This window comes from Patella vulgata, chromosome 3 (genome assembly GCF_932274485.2).
Source record: "Patella vulgata chromosome 3, xgPatVulg1.2, whole genome shotgun sequence".
Taxonomy (NCBI): Eukaryota; Metazoa; Mollusca; class Gastropoda; family Patellidae; genus Patella; species Patella vulgata.
Genome location: NC_065881.2, coordinates 20848012 through 20870716, shown reverse-complemented (window position 1 = coordinate 20870716; position 22705 = coordinate 20848012). Strand labels below are relative to the sequence as shown.

The 22705-nt window shown below is 36.7% G+C and overlaps 1 protein-coding gene across 4 annotated transcripts in view; it reads left to right on the top strand.

Annotated features, from left to right (window-relative positions):
* The window catches only part of LOC126814316 (endothelin-converting enzyme homolog), a 159290-nt gene that overhangs the window by 66442 nt on the left and 70143 nt on the right, over positions 1-22705 (top strand). The gene's annotated exons all lie outside the window — the stretch shown is intronic.

Sequence of the window (22705 nt, the reverse complement as noted above, 5' to 3'; positions counted from 1 at the left end):
ACAGTTATGAGGGCATTCGCAACCAGATTTGGGTACCCACTGTAACCTTCTTCAGTCGGGCTGTTCGATGACACGAAAAAAAACCCGAATGTAATACAAAACCGGCATCCGCCCAATAGTACTAAGACCCCAGTTGTTATTCAGTAGCTATTCAGCCCAAAACGTATCTATTCTATTTAGTATTGGTCCCGCCAAGAAACGTGGACTAAAGTCACTTCAGTTTAGTTCCATAGTAGATCTGTCCAGCTATGTATCGGTAATGCATCCCTGTGGTGTATTTAAAACGACCATTTTCTTAAACTTTAATAACGTAGATTTATAAATGTATTTGGGTCTCGTTAACACAATTTCTGCCTGCTCTAATTCGATTTTCAACATTCCGGGTTTTTTTTACGATGTCAGCACACCCGAGCACTATGTACACTTTTCTTGTCAGCCTCGCAGCTGGGTCGTCCCTGACAAGTGAAAGCCGGGCTTGAAAAAACTTGAAGGTTCATCGCGTTCAATGTCGAGATTCGAACTCAGGATATTTTATTTGAGAGTTCAGTGCCCTTACCATTCGACCGCAACCCCCTCACCCCCCCCCCCCCCCCACAGTCTCCCTCACCCACCCCCTCTTCCTCACCCGCATTTAGATATGCATGAATTATATTCGTGGACAGGATCATGTTTTTATTTTCGGTTCAGATCGAACGGCGTTAACCAATTGGCAGGATAACAAATGACAAAGCGCAGAATTGTTCTTTGTAACTGCGGTTTATTAGTTACTAATAGTGATAAAGATCTGTTAACATGTAAATCGATACATAATTGGGCGATATGCGTATAACCCAAAACAGCTTATCAATCTTCAACATGTTCCAGTCTGTTACATAAGAGAGGAAGTTATTTTATTTTGTTATTAGGATGTAATCAATTATATGGATCAATAATAACGAGAGACGTATTGACAAATATACTATTCAAAAAAAGTAGGAGATATTTGATTTTTAAGTGTTATTAAAGTCACCTAATGAAACTGACGAAGAAACAAATGACAAAATGAAATGAAGTTCACATTCATCGATTTATTCCAAATGATCGTTAGACTAAGTAAGGCACAGACTGACCATTATAAGGGTAAAATGATACCCGGGGTCAAACAGCAAAGTTACCACAGCATCACAACCAAGTCAGTAACGGGTAAATCCTCCTCTGTTTGCCAAACAAGCATTGATCCGACGTGGCATACTCCTAATGAGACGTCTAAGGTCATTTTGGTCCAGATTGTCCCATTCCTGTTGCAACGCAGCAGCAAGTTCTTGGACATTGGCAGGACGTTGTTGACGTTGACGTAACCTCTGTCCAAGCATGTCCCAGACATGCTCGATGGGGGAGAGGTCGGGACTCAGTGCTGGCCAAGGTAATGTGGTGATGTTCTGTTGTTGGAGGTAACCTGTAACGATCCTGGCCCTGTGACATCTTGCGTTGTCATCCTGGAAGATGAAACGGCCATGACGTCGTGCGAACGGCACAACATGGACTGCCAAGATGTTGTCCCGGTAGTACTGGCCTGTAACACGCCCTGCAACAACATGTAAAGCCGTTCTTCCAGCAACAGTGATGCCTCCCCACAGCATAACAGAACCACCCCCAAATCGATCATGTCTGATGACGTTAACGTCTTGGAAGCGCTCGTTTCGACGACGCCACACCCTCCTACGTCTGTCCAAAAATTCAACAGTGAACCTTGACTCATCTGAAAATATCACATTGCTCCAGCGTCGATTATCCCAGTGTTGACGATCCCTACACCAACGACGTCTTGCCTGAATGTGATGATCTCTCAAACAAGGGATCACGCGAGGACGTCGGGCGTGAAGGTGATCCCTATGCAGTCGATTCCGAATCGTCTGGCCACTCACTCTCACACCAGTGTCGGTTTGAAGACGAGCGCTGATCTGATTTGCTGTGATGACACGATTTCTCAAGGCCAAGGTACGGATAAATCGATCCTGGGCTTGAGTTGTCGCCCTTGGTCGACCTGAGCGTGGTCTGTCCTGTACAGATTGTGTATCACGGTATCTGGACCATAGCCTGCTTATGACAGACTGAGAAACATTCATCGTCCGCGCCACAACCGCCTGTGTTGTGCCGATCTGTTGCATGATAAGGGCACGTAACCTTTCATTTTGGGTAAGCCGACGCATATCAAAATTTGTTTTCTGGTCACTTAAACAATTAAACTGATGTTTCCACCCTGGAATTCAATGCCACAATGACTGTAACATTCAAAGTCAGAGTCGTGCAAATCTTGGGTTGGACCCCCATGATGATCCCAAGCATCACCTGCATTCCATGCGGTAGCTATTGGTGCGTTTGGGCGTCACATGTAACTGGAAATGTTTCTTCTGTTAGGTTCTACAGTGACTTTTTTCGTAGTCATTTGCATATTTTAGTATTATGCCCCCAAAATCAAATATCCCCTACTTTTTTGAATAGTATATTACAAATAACTTTCTCTAACCATATTTCGAGATCAGCATTTTTTTTTAAAAAAAGGTGCAATATGTCAGAGCTACACCAGCCTATTGCAGGTCTTTTTTCTGGTTCAAATGGTAAACAAATTATTATTATTTATTCACATGACACGCTAATATTCGACTCCCTAGGCCATCGGGTGGCCGAGATATTAAATGTGTTAAAATACCTTACCATTTTATAATTTAACGTTAAAATGGATAATCGGGATATTGTTTATTATCGTAGCAATTCCACTTCAACAACGAGACTATCCACGCTACATCTTTTCAAAAGTACAAACACTCATATCTGTCATCAGAATAAATTGATTTGACTAAAATGTTCAATATATTCATTATTTTTGAACCAGTATAGCAAGAACGACCAGCTCTTTATCTAAATCATCCATAATGCATATTTAAAGAAATGAAAATTAATTCTTTTCATTCTTTTGGAATAATCTCAGAAAAAATGAGTTGTAAAATGTCGATACATTATTGGCTGTTTTTAGAATAAACCGATAAGAAAGTTGCATGATGCTGATTATTATAACAATAGGATGAGGATAGCGAAGAAGCTTATCAATATGTTAGGGATTATAATCGCACTTTTTTCTCTCTCTGTCTCAATTTATTCCAGGTTAGCCTTCAACGGCCTATTAATGCTCATTATAATCAATAATGTGGTAGAAAATGTTTACTTAGCGTAATTAGAAAATAATTAAATTCAGTAGATGCACATGCCACATTTCGCACAAAATAAAAAAAATTCCCAATATAATAAATATATTGCTTCGTTAAAAACAAATTGCGCCTCGGTATTGATGTACGGTTGTTATTTGCGACTCGAAATACTTAAATAGATATAGTATATGTTGAGCAAATAGAAATCGTGAGATAAAAGTATTTGGACTCCTCGTTATTCTTCCGGAAATAGTACACATACCTGGTAGCGTCAGAGATACACTGAGAAGCAAACTGCGAGTATAAGATAGGTGGGCTCAAGGGCACTAAAGAAGTTAATGTGCTCACGTAATTTTTTGGTCTCCCCTTTAAATCTCAAATTTAGGCCACAGAATATCTAGAAAGCACAATGTATGCCTACTCGGCCCGAGTCAGTCACATGACAGCGTGTACAGCACGGGTCACTATTATGAGATATCCGTTAGTATGTGATGCTTAAAGAACGCTGATTAATAATTTTTAAGCGAAAATCTGATTTCAATATGATTTGTTAGATAAATAGGTTCGTCCGTCTTTTTGCGACACAATAACTCTCCTTCTAATTGAGCTAGAATGTTCAAACTTGGAGTCCGAAGATGAGCATTTTCTGCTTAGAGTAAGCAGAGATAAGCAATTTGATAGGTTGATGCTTTGGGACACGATAACTTTAGTTCTAATTAAGTGAGGGTGGTGAAATTTGGTGTATAGTTTCATTACATCAGTACCTTGACTAAGTTCGACAATGAACATTTTCTGCTCAGGGTAAGCAGAGCGATAAGCAATTTGATTGGTCGAGACTTTGGAGCAGAGTAACTCTCATTCTAATTGAGCAACAATGTTCACACTTGGTGTAGGTGTTTATTAGGTAAATGCCTTGATGGAGTTCGAAGATGAGAATTTTCTGCTAAGGGTAAGCAGAGATAAACAATTTGATTGGTTGATGCTTTGGGACACGATAACTTTTGTTCTTATTAAGTGAGAGTGATGAAACGAGGTGTATAGTTTCATCACATCAATACCTTGGCTAAGTTCGATAATGAACATTTTCTGCTGAGAGTAAGCAATGCGATATGCAATTTGATTGGTCGAGACTTTGAAACACAATAACTCTTCTAATTAAGGTAGAATGTTCAAACTTGGTGTAGGCGTTCATTAGGCGAATGCCTTGCCAGAGTTCGATGATGAACATTGTCTGCTTATGGTAAGCGGTGGGCATCAGCTGGTTGACTTGTTTTGTGTTTACTTTGGGTGGGGGTAGGGGAAAAAATTGAGTTGTTGTCTTTTGAACTGGGTTTGATCACGCCTATTCACAAAAGACTATCATTTGTGTGTGTATGGGTGAGGGTATGAGGCGACTTCCGCTAAGAGGCACGAATCAGTAAACGTTAAAAAGTCATATTTATGAGTTTGTATTGAACAGTATGCATGTACATATTCATACATTTTTTTGGAGAAATAACAATATTCTGTTGTATAAATATTGCATTTTTCAATTCCTGGTGTTATTTTTTAAACTAGCCTCTGATTAAATCAATTATGTATAATAGAAAGAAACGTAATGCTGTTATTGTAGATTAGTTGATGTGACCTATTCTTTCTGTATAAATGTAAAAATATGTAACCTTATTAAAAGAACATTACGGCGCCAGCTTCATCTTCTGGAATTTCAACGGAATCAGTGATCCCACAAGGGTTATTAGTGTGTGATTTTCAAATGTATGTAGGATTAGAGGCCTGATAATTGATGTTCACTTTCAAATTGTATAATGATTGATCGAGGATTTATGTATAAAAGGTATGTTTTATTTTTAAATTAAAGTTTATATCGTTTCACAGTGCACAGTTTGGATGTTGATATTTTAAATAGCACTGTATATGTATCACATGATAATATTATAAAAGATTTTCATTCCTTTTGGTTTATATTGGTTACCATTAACAACCAAACCAAAGTTTAATATTTTGTATTTTATTTCTATCTGTCATCTATATAATAATGGATAATTAACTAATATAGTTTGATATTGTGTGCAAGTCTATAAGGTGTTAAACTATTACCAGCTATATATATCTTTTGGATTAAATAATGAGCCATGCAGTTATCAACGCGTCATTTATCCAATCAACGTATTCATGCAACATTACCTTGGTGATTCATATTGAATTACTCATATATACCTTATTACACATAAGGTATACGAGTAATTCAATATGAAATAAGAACAAAATGCAGTGCTGAAATATAGTTCCACAATTAAATGAGTTTCTAGAACATAGTTGTATTTTTTTTTTTAAAAATGCTCCTAAAAATAATAAATAAATTACCGGGTTTAAGCCCGCATTACCATCTGAAATGAAACAAATCGTTTACAGAGATCTGAAATGCTGCGTTCTTTTTAATCATCTGACAATTTTCATCGTGGTTATTAAAGTAAAGAGGTTTTGTAACATCTTGATTGTCAAGTAATTAGTTCAAAGATGTTATGAGGGTAATAACTGTTTTATGTTTATCCTTTTGTTTAACTCTGTTGAGATGATAACTTAGAGATAACTAGTTTTATTGTCTTCCGATGGTTTTATAGTATGTAATAATATAGACATTAATAATAATGGGAATACACTGACAGTTATAACGTAACCTGTTTATTGTCGGTTTATTGCCTTGTGTTTTACGATCATGTTGAAAGCAGATGAATTCGTACCGATCTAACGTTTTAGTTGTTGAAAATGAAATATGTAACGCGTTTTGAAGATGAGCAATCATTTTATGATTGTTTGCTTTTACGTAATTTTACGATGCCATAACTTAGTTGATGAATAAAACTGTTAAATTACAAGAACTTGATCATATATGGAAGAGTGAGAAATGACAACGCACAATAGGGCGAATCTTTAAACATAATAACGTAAGTTATAAAATGATAATAATGTATCGAACATAATGATAATAATGTATCGAACATACTGATAATAATGTATCGAACATACTATGTCGATTCTTCAAACATATTCTTTAATTATGATCAATGAATGGGGTTTGACGGCTTACTTTTTTGCATAGCCTGGGACAATAACGACCGGCGTCTTTAATAAGCCTAATACTATAAAAAGATAACACTGGGCATAAGTTAATTCTTACACACAGGTTTTGGTAACTAAATACTATTTATGGTGACACTTTAATAACCGACTGTCGATTCTGTGATATACATCCATGATACAATACACGCCTACACTGGTTATTATACACTGAGACCTAATAATAATAATAATAATAATAATAAAAACTTTATTTAATGAGTCAACGTATTTAGTTTGCAAAAAAAAAACTAATCTTCCATAGGTCCCTCCTAAACTACAAAGACATATATACATGTAATATCAGGATAAATTTAAAATCATTAGAAATGCAATAGCATTTTAAAGTGGGAAGTTTGATAAGTCACTCCCAAACTACAAAACATATACATTATACAAGTAGAATATAGGAAGAACACTATAATTACACACAAAATAAAATAGAATGCAGTTGCAAGTTAAAAATAATAAGTATGTCATCAGTTGAATATTATGGTTCCTTCAGTGTGCAAAATAAATGAGTTTTCAGTTTAATCTTAAAATTTTCAACATTTTTACACATCTTTATATCAAAAGGCAGATTGTGCCATAAAAGACATGCAGAATAATGAAAAGTACGTTTCATGGATTCCGTTTTGCATTTTTGAAGAAAAAGAGATTTACTGGTCTGTGAACGGAGCAAGATATCCGTTTTGGAAACAAGAGATTTTTCAATAAAATGGAAATTTAGATAAAGTGGAGTATTAAATGTAATAATTTTGAATGATAAGACAATTTTATTGTAAAGAATCCTCTGTATAAGGGTAAGCCAACCGAGTTTAGTAAATAAAGAGGTGGACGGAGTTTCAATCGGTGCATCAAGAATAGCTCTTGCTGCCCTCTTTTGTAATTTTAAAAGAATGTCTAATCTACTTTTGGTAGCATTTCCCCAAATAATAGAGCAATAATCAAATATTGGTAGTATGTAACTGTTATAAAACAAAATTCTTGTCTCGTAAGGTAAATGATCTTTTATCTTATTTAGGAGAAATATTTTTGATGCAAGTTTTTTAGACATATCTGCTATCTGTGCTTCCCAATTAAGGTCTTGGTCAATTTGAATTCCAAGTAATTTTGCGGTAGTAACCGTCTCAATTTTCTCACCATGGAGTGATAAAGTTAGGTTTTTCTGATTTCTTTTGTGTTTTGTTGAAATCAGCATTGATTTTGTTTTCGAAGGATTGATTACCATCCCATTGTTTTCACACCATTCAGCAACCAAATAGAGATCATTTTGGAGATTTTTGGCAATGGATAAAATATCTTTGTGTGAACAATGCAGGGTACTGTCATCAGCAAACAAATCTATCTGACTTGATTCAATATTGAGTGGGAGATCATTTATAAAAATTAGGAATAGGAGAGGACCCAGGATCGAACCTTGTGGAACCCCGCATTTGACTGTAGTAATTGAGGAGGTAATTGATCCTAAACATACTTTTTGCTTCCGTGAGTCAAGATATGATTCAATCAAAATTTGTGAATTATTATCAAATCGATAAAGATGTAGTTTTTCAATAATAAGCTTATGATCAATGAGATCAAATGCTTTGCTAAAATCAAGATACACTATACCACTCATCGCACCATTATCGATAGCATCAAGCCAATTATCTGTCATTCGGATCAGTGCAGTAGCACATGAATGATTTGATCTAAATCCAGATTGGTAAGCATAAAGAACATTGAAGGTTTCCAAATAAGTTTGAATTTGAGTGCTCAAGTGCCTTTCGAATATTTTTGAAATTGTGGGGAGAATTGAGATTGGCCTATAATTGTTCGGATCATCTTTAGCTCCCTTCTTATGTATAGGAATAATTTTAGCCAGTTTAAGGGCACTGGGGAACATGTTTTGAGAAATACAAAGATTAATGATATATGTCAAACTGCTACAAATTGTATACGCAGACAATTTTAAAATTTTGGGTCCAATACCATCACACCCAATGGCTTTGTTACTATTTAAACTCAATAAATGTTTTAATACCTCTGTGGTAGTAATACAATTAATAGAAAAGTTGTTATTTTGGGGAATCTTATCATTTACGTAATCTGATATCTTTCGTTTGCACTCTTGAGAAAGTGGTGTATAGGGGGGCTTAATGTCATCAGTTAAATTAATGAAACGCGCCACTTTTATACCTTGATGATTGTTAATCCATTTGAGTGATGTATATTGATTTTTCAATTCTGAAAACAATCGTGCCAAAAATTACATTTCGGCTGCATAATGTCCCGGGGGCCGCGTTGACTTAGTAAGATGTTGGCTCCCTAACCCCGGGGTCGCGTGTTCGATCCCTGTGTAGGCCGAGAAAACAGGGCTTTATCGGCGTAGCCCCCCCCCCCCTTGTCAGTGGTGCAGGATAGAGAGTCTGGCAAGGGACAACGCATAGCCATTCAGATGGAACGAAAAACCAAAGTCTCGTGTAGACATTAAATACCTTGACAGTTGCAACTCGATATAATAGTAGAGAAATATTTCCCTCATAGCACACTGTATGGCGTATGTCCGTCTTAATTAGTCCAATCGGGGCATAACAGCGGGAAGTTAAACCCCACTTCAGTTAATTTTTTGCATTATGTCCCGCCAGCAAGTACAGTCAAATCAGTATATAAACGACTGGAATGAATCATGAATAAGCTAATTCTATATTAAGTATCAGACTGACCTATGAGTAATTGAATTGTAAGCGCGGGGGTACTTAAAAGAATATAAAACACGGTTCATCAATTTAGTTTTAGATAAAAGAAAAATATTAAAAATATTCACATATACTAGTAATAATAATTGTGCGATGTTGATAATGTTTCTACAGGAAGTCAATTAGAGCATTGATAGAATTCAAGAGTGGAAAATGTTGTTCCGTTAACTTCATCGGCTGGTTTGTTCTTGCCTGTTCAATTTTTTAGTGGATTAAAAGACCTTTCATGCTTTAATCTCAAAAATGTAGAAGATGTTGTATCTGAAAGGATTTTAAAGTCACACGGAACCTGGTACATTATCACATCAAAAGAACTGATTGTACGTCTGCTCTGTGGTGAAGCAGCCTGGCACCAAGTTCAGCTATCATGCTTTTAAGAGCGGGGATTATAAATACCCTTTTAAATGGTTGTCAACAACTCTGATACTATTTCATAAAGACTCCGTGTACACGTTCATGTAAAAGCATCCACCCCACCCTTAGCACACGATATGGCAGAGAAGTAGGACGTTAAACCCAATTTCATCCATTCATTCTCAGACCCCAGCAGCATCCAGCGTGTGAAAGAGTAAGGCGGGGCTAACTTTAAGATGCATTATGGGAGATTAGATAAATAGCTGACAGTTCTCACTATAATAGTTAAAAACTAGATAATTTAAAGGGGATTTGCTGAAAATTTCAGTCAAATTGATCCACTCTGAACCGAGAATTTAGCGATTAAATTTTCGGCCTAGCCTCAATCATCATTACTAAAGTCGGCACGATAAAAAAACATAGTCTAGATTATCCAGTTAATGATTAAATTATGAATGGAAGTCGAACAGCAAATCGGTGCCTAATCCAATAAACATCGCAGGCTAGCGATGACATCGAGAGTTGATTATGGTCTGGATAAGTTAATTAATGTCTAATTAATAATTTAGATAACATTTCAGGCCTAAAGAAATACCTGCAATAGGCAGATTTAGCTCTTGCATAATGTATGTTTAAGCCTCAAAAGCTGATACAAGTTTATAGGTTGTGATCGATAACTTGACAAATAAATGTTATTTAGATCTGTTATATTTAGAAAAAAAACCGCTAAATTCGAAAAGCTATATTTATTCCATTTCAATTTTACATTTATTACTTTGATAGGTCATACTTGGATGATCATAGTACGGGGATTTAACATCCTAACATTTTACAGTGTAATTAAACATCATGTTGAAAAAGATGATGTGTTTTTTGCGTGATAAGAAACCCGACCAGACAAAACATGGAGTTATCATGCTGATGTTTATTGTTGTTTAATTGTCTGTTTGGTCTATACACAGAATCAAAGTTTATTCTCCTGTCAAAACACCGTTAAATAAAGTAACAAAGCATGTTCAATAATGTTTGGTGATAGAGGTCAAACAATTATATGTTATTTGTTGACTGTGTAACAAACCTTGATAGACCTTTGTGTTTTGTTAGTGTATTTTGACATTATTAGCATTCTTCATTATCTTCGATATTATCGGAGCCGTGGTGGCTCAATCAGGCTAATGCAGACGGGCATACACATCATGCAGTGTACTATGGGTGAAATTTTGCCCAGATAGCGTCGTTTTATACCTTCCGCAGTACTATACACGCGGTTTCCCAGCCAACAACGGGGTCAGACCCAGGACCTCATAAGAAGTTAGCCAGCGTTTTACTCACCGAAACACTGCTTTGCTGAATATCCTATTTGCATCGGCTAGTGAAACATTTCACTCACTGAGAAGAACCTCAGGTCCCAAGTCGCAATGGTTAAAGGACAATATCGGTGCCAGTCATTATCACATATGTGTTAGAGCTGGTTAAACACATTCCAAATATAATTTTAACACAGAGATCATTGCTACGATAGCTGAGTAATACAGGTTTCCCGTATCGGAAGTGAAGAACGCCAAAGGAAAACACGAGTCGCTGCTCTATATAACTGAGTGAAGCGACGAGTGATAACAGATACACGGCCGAACTTCTGCTCACTAACAATTCCTTCGAAGACCAAAAGTTGTTGTGTGAGACTGCGAGAGGATATCTGACAATTCATAAAAAGAATTGACTGCCACTAGATAAGAGAACACATAATAAAAACAGAAAAAGTCCGTGCATTGACATGTTTTTATAAGGTATAGAATGAATATAAACAAGGAAATGTACGGACTATTTCTATTTTTCTCGTGTTCTCTTATCTAATGACATTCAATTACTTTATTGAATTGTCAGATATCCTCTTACAGTCCCATATAACAACTTTTGGTCTTGAAAGGAAGTATTAGTGAGTAGAAATTCGGCCGTGTATCTGTTATCACTCGTTGCTTCAGTCAGTTATAGAGCAGCGACTCGTGTTTTCCTTTGGCGTTCGTCACTTCCGATACGGGAAACCTGTATTACTCAGCTATCGTAGCAATGATCTCTGTGTTAAAAATATATTTGGAATGTGTTTAACCAGCTATAACACATATGTGATAATGACTGGCACCAATATTGTCCTTTAACGTCTTCGCGTTCCACGGAAATGAACTAAAATAGGGTTTAACGTCCGACTGTTCTACCTCGACTGCGCTAATGAAGATGGGCATACGTCATGCAGTGTGCTATGATGGAAACTTTGCCTACTCTTATATCGCATTCCAGCTGCCAAGGGATAATTTATGTGCACTCAAATATGTACACAGGACCTCGGTTTTCAGTCGCATTCGAACAACTAGACAACTGTACCTAGACAACAACTAGACAACTGCCCTCCGCCCTGCACCAATGACAAGGAGAAACCACGCCGGAAAATCCCGATGAACTTTCTCGGACAATATCGGAGCGAACCCGCGAACTCTAGGCTAGTGAGCCAGCGTCTTAGCCACCGTGACTCCCCGCATCCCACGGGCAGCTTGACTGTGTGTCCATGTCGGTAGTGTGGGTAGCCTTAAAACCAACACGATGCTAGTTTCAAAATAATCGACGTATTGTGTTTGCGAGCAATTAAGCTTTATTGCTTTCTGTTTCTTTCTCTGTACCACATTTCTAACGCACATACGTCTGAAATGTCTTTAATGCAAGGTATGGCAATTTGATATGTTGAGTGTTGATCGGTGCAATTCTGACCATTTATAAAAATCAATTCTTGCGCAACATGCATACAACAATTTTCTTGTTTTTCAGTTCAACTAAGTTCACGAAAGTAATGAAAAAATGTTTATTTTTTCGAAAAACTATTGAATAGTTTTCACGTAAGAGTACCATTGTAAGTTTTAAATGTATTGAAAATATATGTACAATACCTGTGCAAATATTTATATATTGTCTCATATCGGAAAAACCATTGCCATAAAAATTACCTGTTAAGAACATGCCATTATCACAACAAAAATACCGGGAATGTAGAACGATATATTGGACTTGCCATCAACGCTTGCAAATTCTGTTTATTTAATTGAAGAAATGTTTAAGGATTATGCTTTATATAGATGAATACAATTCATCGACGTATTTAATCCAGAACTCGTTCAATATTGTATGTTTTGATACGTGCGAACCCCATCGCGGGCACTGTTTGTCTATGATGCTTTGAGGACCTCGAGATCGCGTAGGTACTTCATTAAAATGTAATAATCATTTACCAAAAGGAGATATGGAAATATTGAAATATGATTAGAAAAAAATAGCCGTGGGAACTAGACGGCTGTATGACTTGCGGCATTTTATTATTTGGTAAACTAAATAATCAAGTTGTCCGGGTCATAGTGGTTGGTTTGTTATGTTTAGTTCCGGTGAACATTTTTATGAATAAATCACACTATCATTTTCTATCTGGAATCCCCCCCCCCAAAAAGTCATTGGGGTTCGGGGGTAAAGCTGATCATTGACCGATCCTCATTGTTTGTATGATTTTTCAGCAACTGTGCCACAGATTTGTGAGGCGATGTGTGATATGTGATGGTTATTTTTCTCTTGTCAAATTAGAAATCCTATCATAGATATTGCACCATATAAATATAATATCTATTACTCTGGGACTCTCTAGATGAAAATTACAAATATCCTAATTGGAAATGGGAGCCACGGTAGCTCACTCAGCAGTATTTTGGCTCGCTATCCAGAGGGTCAGGAGTTCGATCCCGTTACATGGCTTTTATAGCCTGGTTTCCTCTGTGGTGTACGGATGTCTGGTCGTTTCTATGAGACAAACACCAAGGCTCGCCCACACATTCGCTGGTGTGCATGTAAAAGTAACCATGACAGTTGGAATTCGACGACGAGTAGGCGTTCGGGCAAAATATCCCCTCATCACACTCCGTGGCGTATGTCTGTTGATTGTAAATAGGGGAGCACTAAAATCAAATGTTTATTTCCCAATAACATGTCTAGAATAAAACTAAGGCACAATTTCCTACTCTACACACTCCTTAAATAATTTATGGCAAAGTTCGCGTGCACATAATACAAGATAATTTGTTAGCAATTCGAACTCCTAAAATAAATTAGAAGTAGTATCAGGTGTTCCAGAAAGATGACGTAATTAACTTTGTTATATGAAAGCAATAGTCATAGTTTGAGCTCAACTGACTTGCACTATTAATTGATATTTTAGCATCGTCTAGCCAGTTTGGTCGGAAGGTATGATAAACGAGTGCTTAATGTTAGATCTAGTGATTGGGTTAAAGTGGCAGACCACTAGATATGCCAATGAATCATAATCTACATTGATATTAAACTGCGAGTATGAAAAATAGTTTGTGTCTGATCGCTCACTTTGATGTCGTTATAAGCCGATTGGTTTCATCAGTAGGAGAATTTATTGAACTGACAGTGCAGTCGCGGGAATAAAGGGAGAATTCAGTAAGTAATTTGACAATAACTAGATTACGTCAATCTGGACAGTTATTATATTAGCTAAGGCTGTTTATACGAGTAAAGATATTAAAAGATAAAAAGGAAAGTATTTCTGTCTTAGACTGTTATAGCTAGAAGGTTATTAGATTCGATGTGAGCACGGTAATGATCTTTTGTTGGTAATAATGTGATGTAAGCATGGGACGATGGTTAAGATGATTAGTTAAACGAACCCTGGTCAATCTGGAATTGATAAAGTGCAAACGATCTCCCTTAATGAAAATCTTAGAATGATATTTGTCCAGATTATATATATTTAGTCACTTATAATATCGGGATGTTGGATGGATAGCCGAATGGTTAGCACGTGTACGCTGTATCACGAGGCCTGTCATTGAGTCAACTGGCGTGGTTTCGAATCCCCGGTTGTACGTGACAAGGAGTAGGGTTGCCTGTCCAACCTCGTGGGTTTTCTCCGGGTCCTCCGGTTTCCTCCCACTGCTAAAGACCCCTACGCGCAAGCCAATTATAGAAATAAAATTAAAACCATGTTAGTCCCGAAATGACCTAGTCTGTGTCGAGTGGACGTTAAACCCTATTTCTCACCCTGCGCGACAAACAACGGAAATATACACTAAAAATTGCCGAAGCACCTTCTCGAACAACACTGGAATCGCACTAGAGAACTCCTGGTTAGTTATCCAGAGCCACAGTGGCCTGCTGCAGAAGTCAAGCTTCTGGTTGAAGAACGCCTAAGAGCCAGACACGAACAGCAGAATCTTCAACCAAGTGTTTAAATATAAAAGTTAAAAAATTAATATCTTTAGATAATTGTCATGTTAATAATAGCAAGTTACCGGCGAGATAAGTTGGTTTAGTCGCTTTATCTTGTAGTGTTGGGTTTCAGCTCCTCTTGAGTACAAAGTACACAGCCCACTTAAGGGTTGAGAGAAAAAGGTGAAGTGCTCTCACAGGATTTGATGAAGTGGGCAAGCTAGGCAATACAAATGAAATTCATCCTCCACTTGGAGTAGTATTTAGGTAAAAACTTCACAATCTATCGGAGAACATTGATCACCTTCTAAATTGATTTACTGTTTCATTTGATGAATTACCGTTCCTTATAAACTAATTTCACTTGTCCATCCCTCCAGATTTCTCAGATAACCTGTTTACAAGATCGCCAAGACAATCACATTTGGAAATATTTGGTAGTTTTACCGACAGGATAGTTGTGTATATTGATTGGTTGGTACCATTTTAATCATAATTCATTATGTCTTCGTATTATTTTATTCATCGTCTTTACCGAAAACCGAAAACATTTTCGAACTCATTGCCGACATGGCCTATTTACGTCACTTCCGGTTTACACATATTAAAGTCTATTTTTTTTGTATTTTTGCTACAATGTCTATATAGAACCCAACCTTTTGGATTTAGGGGAAGTCTATACGATTACGATGATTGGTTTAAGCGGCAATTGGTCAGTTTATTAAGTTAGCGTAGCTTATTTTGTCGACGGCTGAATACAATACTGGTTATATCTGAACAGTGACTCCAACAATAGACACAGTCAGATTGTCATCCCACAAAACAGATGAACTGACATATTTATTATATAAATCCAATAGATTTTCTAGGGTGGTTTCCCCTTGTCAGATCGGACGAAAACCGGAGGTTCCGTGTACACGTCGGTGTGCACGTAAAATAACCAGTTTCAGTTTGATTTCGAAATAAGAGTAGGTCGTAACGCCGCTGTCCGCGCAAACTCTCCCTCATAGCACACTGTATGGTGTACACCCATCCTCATTAGCCCAGTCTGTGCAGAAAAGTGGGACGTTAAACCCCATTTCATTTAATTTACTAGTCTTCGTAAGGATTACAAGCTACCTAGTTCAGAGCCAGTATTACAGAAACGAATTGTGACTTTTATTTTAAAATGCATGCTAGTTCAATAATGTTAAATCACTTATTCAAATGCTTAGTGCAGAACGCCATTCTTCTCCCTCAAACAATGGCGATTGTTTATTGCCTAATACCAAAAACCCTCCTTATGAATCAAATACTAGTTTTGATAACTGTGTGTGTTGACTGATAAAGACACCCCAGAGACTGTTAACTGGTTGTATCGTGATATTGTTATGTGTTATGAACCATCGACGTCTATTCATTTCAACTCTGCCAGTCAAAGATTAATGAGATTGACTATAAATTGTTGTATCTGCTGCACGTAGATCAAAACCATTTGCAGCGGTATCCCTGGTGAGATAACGTAATCACCCTTTTTATCTTTTTAAAACAAAAGCGAATAGAAATATTTCATGCTGTATCAATGTCATTTATTATATATCCAATTTACTTGGAGCCACATTGGGTGATTCTCTTGGTATGGCGCTGACTCACTAACTGTAATCGTTCTGGAGAGACAAAAGATCAAGGTCCGTGTACGTAAATGAGCACTTAACAGGCCCCCGGGCAAGACCCCCTCCCCATAGTACATTCCACTAACTGTGGGGCTCCTGGTTCGATCTAGGTGTTCCTCGGGATTTTCCGCCTGGTGTCCCATATTCAGTGGTCAAGGATGAAGGATCTGGCAAGAAAAAACTTGTAGAGAATGTGCACGTAAAGCAATCCTTGACAGTTGGAAATCGAGATAACCACACATAACACGTCTTCATTAGCCCGTTTGATTCTAAAACGAACGACGTTAAACCTCATTTCATTTTATTTGATTTTATTTGATTTCCAAATTATAGACAACTTATTGGTCTGATATCTTAGCAGCTAACACCTAATTTGTCAGTCTGTTGAGGTTTCTGTAAACTAGTTCTTATTAAAAAAAAAAACAAAAAAAAACCAAGTTAGACACTGGTGGATTATTTTTTTTCATTTTTTGTATTTTTATTGCTTGCCGAAACTTTGTTAAAACCATAGATTTTGAGATGCAATTATCGCATCTCTGACTCACGTCATTATCACATATTTCATGCACACCATAGATGACTAAACCTATTATGTGCACATAGTTTCATTGTGTGGCAACGCTCGGTTTGTTTGTATATAAATGATCGTGCAGCTATACTTATTAGTCTTAGCACACTGCCTATCTAACAATGTGTATTGTGCGCATGCATTAACAGGAACAATTTCTATTTCTATTAAAACATGGCCTGGTAATCTATCCCGTGGACTTTGGATCATAAGCTCTGTCACTGAGTTAAGGGGCGTAGTTTCGATCCTTGGCTGGCTCGTAACAAGGAGTAGGCTTTCTCCGGCTTTCTCCCACTACGTAAAGACCCCTATGCAGATAACAATTTACCATATGTTAGTCCCGAAATGACATAGCGTATGTGGCATGGACGTTAAACGCTCTCTATAATATATGAATATATATGAATCCAATACCCAATATTAGATATAACGGTATAATGACACGTCAGTGATAAACAGTAATAATAGATATCTATATAGTGTGAATATAAACGACAATAACATTCACTTTTATTTCAAATATCCAGGGAATTTTGATGGATCATTTTTCTTGATGTGCCGCCATCTTTCCTTTGGTAAAGCGCGAGATATCGGTAGTGATTTCTATGATATTATTTCCTGTCACTAATACGCCACTTCCGTTGTAGTAGAATATATAAAATGGAACTGGTCCTGTCGAATGTTTTTTAACAGGAAGGGATATTAGAAGCTCAAGGGGTGTATCTATCATGTTCAAGGTGTTTGTAAGATTGTCATCGGTCTCCTGATGATTCCATTAATAATAAATGTTACCAGGAGTATGCCTGGGGCGTTATACGTAAGCCGTTTTCATTGGATGAACTAGTTCATGCATAGCTCTTATCCAATCCAAATGTTGCATTCAAAAACAATTATAACTTTCGGTTTGTTTTTTTGTTAAGTCCCCTTGGGAACACAACCACACACAGTCAAGTATACAGTAATACTAAACTGGTACATAACTATATAAAATAGTCGTACGGGTTTCAGCTCTAATTAGTCATCAAAAGGCTTCATAAAAAAGCAAGCTCGAGCTGTTTTGTTTAAAAAAGGCCCTTTGGGAAAATAAGCTCGCATTATCGTGTATATTCCGCACACATCATTTATTAAAACTGAACTGATACAGAACTTAAAACTAGTTGTATAGGTTTCAGCTCTAATCAAAAAGCTTTATGAAAAACAATGCTAACTTAAGATGTTTTGTTCAAGTAAGACCCCTTGGGGAAACAAGCACACCCTAACAAATATACATTCATTAATACTAAATTAGTACATAACCATAACTAGTCGTGCAGGTTTCAGTTCGTATTTAATCAAAAAGCTTCATTAACAATTCTAGCTAGGCTTTATAATCAATTCAACATTATAAACTGCACACATCAGTGTTATTTTTAAAAATAAAATGTTACACAGACTGATTCATTACAACGAGTAATAGAATATTATAGTAGCATCTATATAATATGTCGTATTGTTGTAGCTACTCCAATGGGAGTTTGTAAAAACATATAGTTTTACGCTACATGGTTATAATAGATGGATATTATAGACGTTTAAATAACTTATAATGTTTACCACAGAGTCATTTCATGTGGATTCCCGATCATTGGAGGGAGACCTAAGCTTGTTTAGATCATTTGTTGTTTTTACAATGCAAAACCCCAAACCGTAAAATCAGATAATATATTATAGTACTGTTGGAATAGACACACGCATACATCTAATAAAGACTAAAGCTAGTGGTTCTTCTTATAGCAATTCTGTCTTTCTCTTCTTTAACTTCTTTGGTCTAGAATCCAAGAAGAACTTTAGTGAATATTCATGATTTAGAGGCGGATGGATCATGAAGTAAACAGACATGAATTGAGGAAATCACCAACTACGTAAAATGACGTCACAGCTTATAGATTTCTTTGACCAGGCCTAGAAAAAATCCAAACGGTCAACCCCTTCAATATTTTTATAAGATGAAATGTGACTTGGACTCTTCGTGGTTAAAAAGATTAAGATCATCGGAATGTTAAAAAAATGTCATGGAATTAACACTGAAGTCAATGGGGGAGAAAATTACTAGTCTTAATCCATAAATATCTCATTCGGGCTTTCAAATAAGAGTTACTTCCCTGCATTAAGTATCAGCTCGGATTAATTCCACCCTTGAATTAATTATACAGAAGAAATTACGGTGTTTGTTCAAGGGGATATATTTGTTAACAATACTCAGAAAAGGTGTTTTTAAGACTTTATCTTCCAGCAAGTCTACAGTAGCGCTCCAGTCACAGGTAGTATCGCGTGTCATGTCATACACGAGACAGTGCATGCTTACTATTTCTAGAACCCCCGATGACACTTGTCTGTTGTACTTTTGTATGGTGATAACGGACAGTGTCTTGCGATAGCCTGGTTTTAAAATATTTAATTTACTGGTTGTTTTTATTTTATATTTGAGCTGGGCGGGGGTTGCAGGGCCGAATGGTTTACACGTGCGCGTTGGATCATAAGGTCTGCCATTGAGTCAAGTGAATTGGTTTCGATTCTCCGCTTGTACGTGACATGAACTAGGGTAGCCTGTCCAACCTCGTGGGCTTTCTGCGGGTCCTCCGGTTTCTTTCCATTGCTAAAGATTCATATACTCGCAAACGAATCATTGATATAAAATTGGACCATATGTTAGTCCCGAAAGGACCTAGTTTGTGTCAAGTGGACGTTAAACACCATTTCTCTGATATTATATTTCATGTTCTTAAATGGCTGGACCTCTTTGGGGCTGTGGGTTGCTAGTCGAGAAAGTTACTCGAGATGTTCAGCCTGGGCCGCCCGTGTACTTGTTGACGTACACGAAATTGAACCCTTGCGAGTTGGAATTCAATATAGGCGGAAAAGTCGCTGTTCGGGCAAAATTTCCCTCAAAACGCACTGCATGTCGTATGACTGTCTTCGTTACTTCGGGTGTCGCTGAAAAGTAGGAAGTAACCCCATTTCATTTCATTTCTATATGTGAATATTAAATCTACCATAAAACCATATACTTACTTTTCTTCTAGATATATATATAATGATCTAAATTTATCCCGATTTTTCATTGAGTCAACTGGCGGGGTCTCGATTTCCCGGTTGTACGTGACAAGGAGTAGGGTCGCCTGTCCAACCTCGTGGGTTTTCTCCGGGTCCTCCGGTTTCCTCCCACTGTTAAAGACCCCTACGCGCAAGCGAATTATGGAAATAAAATTGAACCATGTGTTAGTCCCGAAATGTCCTAGTTTGTGTCGAGTGGACGGAAAACCCAATTTTTCTCTCTCTCTACCCCGGTTTTATATTTCCTTTCCTTACACCGCCTTTTGTAGGTTGGCAGCAAAAATTAAACGAAACGAAAGGTCATGATCTAAATTTAATTTAAAAAAATATGACGAATTTCTTACAATGTTTTGACAAGAAAAGAAACACTTGCCATGTTGTTGATCCATCGTCTATTGGACGTAAATACAAATTTCGTACTTTTTCCGAATGGTTTAATTTACTGAAGATATATACTGCTTTGTCTTTGATTGAATTGATTTGTCTGTAATTGTAAACTCCGAGCAGCAATAAAAATAACAGTGGTCTCTGGTAATAACAACGCTTTGTTATCCTATTAGTTAAAGTTCACAGACACAAACTATCATAATTCTTATAATCAGAATATAAATCATTAATTCTTCTCTTTAAGTCTTTAAATAAGCACAAGAATAAACACAAACTAGTATAATCCATATACCGAGAATAGCAACGTTAATTCTTTTTTTATTAACTCTTTAGATAACCACAAAATAATATAATTCATAAAATCAGAATAACAACCGTTAATTCTTTTTATTAACCCTTTAGATAACCACATGTGGTACACGAATACACAATGTAGTCTTTTAATACAAGTGAGTGGATTGATATGCCAATTTGATATAAGAGTCTGATAATTGCAATAGAAGTATTAATAACACTTTAAGCTTATTTATGAGTAACCAGATAATTATTAGTAGAATTTGAGTACATGATTAATCTATACTGCTAGTAACAAGAGAGTGGTCTTATCCCCGGTTTTTGTTCTTTTTATGAGCAGGTTATGAGAACGTGTCAATATTTGATTGACAGTTTACTAGTTTTGTTTATGTGGTTATTGACTATTGATGATCGATATCAGGTATAGATTTCAGATTAATAAGGTTTTAATAAAAAAAAAGAAAAACTATGATGGACGATTAGTTGTGGCAAGTTCTTTTTGAACTTTCACAAAAAATGTTTCATTCGATAGCAATTAAAGTTTATGCAAATTTCAATTGATAAAAAATCACTGTCTTTTATAACTATCAAAATTTCTGAATTTTAAAGAGCCTTTGATGACGTCATTTCCGGCCGGTAATAGAATTGATTTTCGATTTGACTATTCAGGTATGGAGCCATGATCCCGATGTTGGCCAAGAAAGTAACTATGACGGAAACACCGCTGTACAGGCAAAATTTTCTCATGTAGGACATTAAATCCCATTTTCTTTCTATTCAGTTACTTTTGAAATATTTTACTGAAATTTGTTAAGCCATTGCTGAGATGTTTTATCTGTCAAATTAGCGATTCGTACGAATCAGGGACGTTAATGTGCAGTGCTGGAAATTCAATGATGAGACGTCTCCAAGGATATTCTGATTTTGATAAAATTATTAGAAATTAAATACATTGGATGAAATGTCGCGGTCCCGTGTACACATTGGCGCTCACGCAATTTTAAGAACCCTTGACAGTTGGAATTAGAAATTAATGTAAGTCTTTATTCCGAGCATAATATCCCTCATAACAGAGGGTATGGAGTATATTATGCAGAAAAGTAGGGCGTTAAACCCATTTCATTTCATTTATTAGTTATATCTTTAACGGTGACGTCCCAGATACATGTATATTTTAAGTGAATCAGTCGGATTAATTCTTCATTAAAGCCTCTTAGAAATCTTTATCCAATTCCAGTACAACTATGTGAAGCTCTGTAATACAACTTTCAGTTTGAATATGTGGTTTGAGATAAGTTTCAAAATGCCACATTATCCCCTGGATGGCCATGTCTACATGCCTGAAAGTGATCGTCGTGATTATTAAGTCAACCATACAACATTAATGCTAAATGAATTACTTAACCCGTTCAATATTTTGAACTAAAACTTCCAGACAAGCTATTTGGGATATTCCTTCACACTTTGCGTTCAATTTGTATGCTTAAACATACTCCTATTAACGAGTACCCTGTGGAATTTGGGATTGCAACTTTATGAAACGTCATTGGTGCATGGCGGAGGGCCTGACAAGGAACAGTGTCTAGTCGTTCGAGTGGGACGAAAAACTGAGGTTTCGTTTACAAATTGACGTGCGAGAAGGCCGTAGTGCCGCTGTCTGGGCAAAAATCCCCTCATAACACACTGTATAGTGTATGCCCAGTCGGTACAGACAAGTGGGAAGTTAAACCCCATTTCATTTCACAACCTTTATGTATGAAACTCGAGCCACTACACCCCCACCCCGCCTACAGCATTATAATACACTTTTTTCTATTGTTTTTACACCTGTTTGATTTTATGATATGCTGATTATAGGTTGATTTATGATCGCCTGTGTGGTAACGATAGAGATGCTTCTTAACCATACTTAAAGTCTAATAAATCCGTCTTTTTACACCGAGTGCAACTAATTTCATTATTACATGTTCGACAACCGTTCGATTATGCAATGAGGTATTAATAGTGATATAGGAGTAGGTACAATAGTCTTGATGTTTTTTGAAGTGATTG